Genomic DNA, 329 nt, shown 5'->3' on the forward strand with positions numbered 1-329 from the left:
TCACACTTCTCTGTCCGATCTCATTGAATAGTCCTATCTTTTTGAAATCCTTGAAGATAATATTTCCTGATTTTTATCGAAAGTTTTCTTAGGTGGCTTTGGTCATTTAAGATGTAATTAACTATAGGGGCTTGCCCTTATAGGAAACTTCTCCGTACCCAGCTTAATATAAACCCTATTTAATTCTTCATATTAAATAGGGGAAATTATCGACACATAAAATGGTTTCACAGACGAAACGGACATCATGCATTTCTCAGTTTATTTGAGCGAACCTCATCCTCAAGCCTTGTATTTATCTTTTGGGATAGATACAGGGTTTGAAGTAC

The sequence above is a fragment of the Phalaenopsis equestris genome, unplaced genomic scaffold (assembly GCF_001263595.1).
Source record: "Phalaenopsis equestris unplaced genomic scaffold, ASM126359v1 Scaffold235464, whole genome shotgun sequence".
NCBI classification, from domain to species: Eukaryota; Viridiplantae; Streptophyta; class Magnoliopsida; order Asparagales; family Orchidaceae; genus Phalaenopsis; species Phalaenopsis equestris.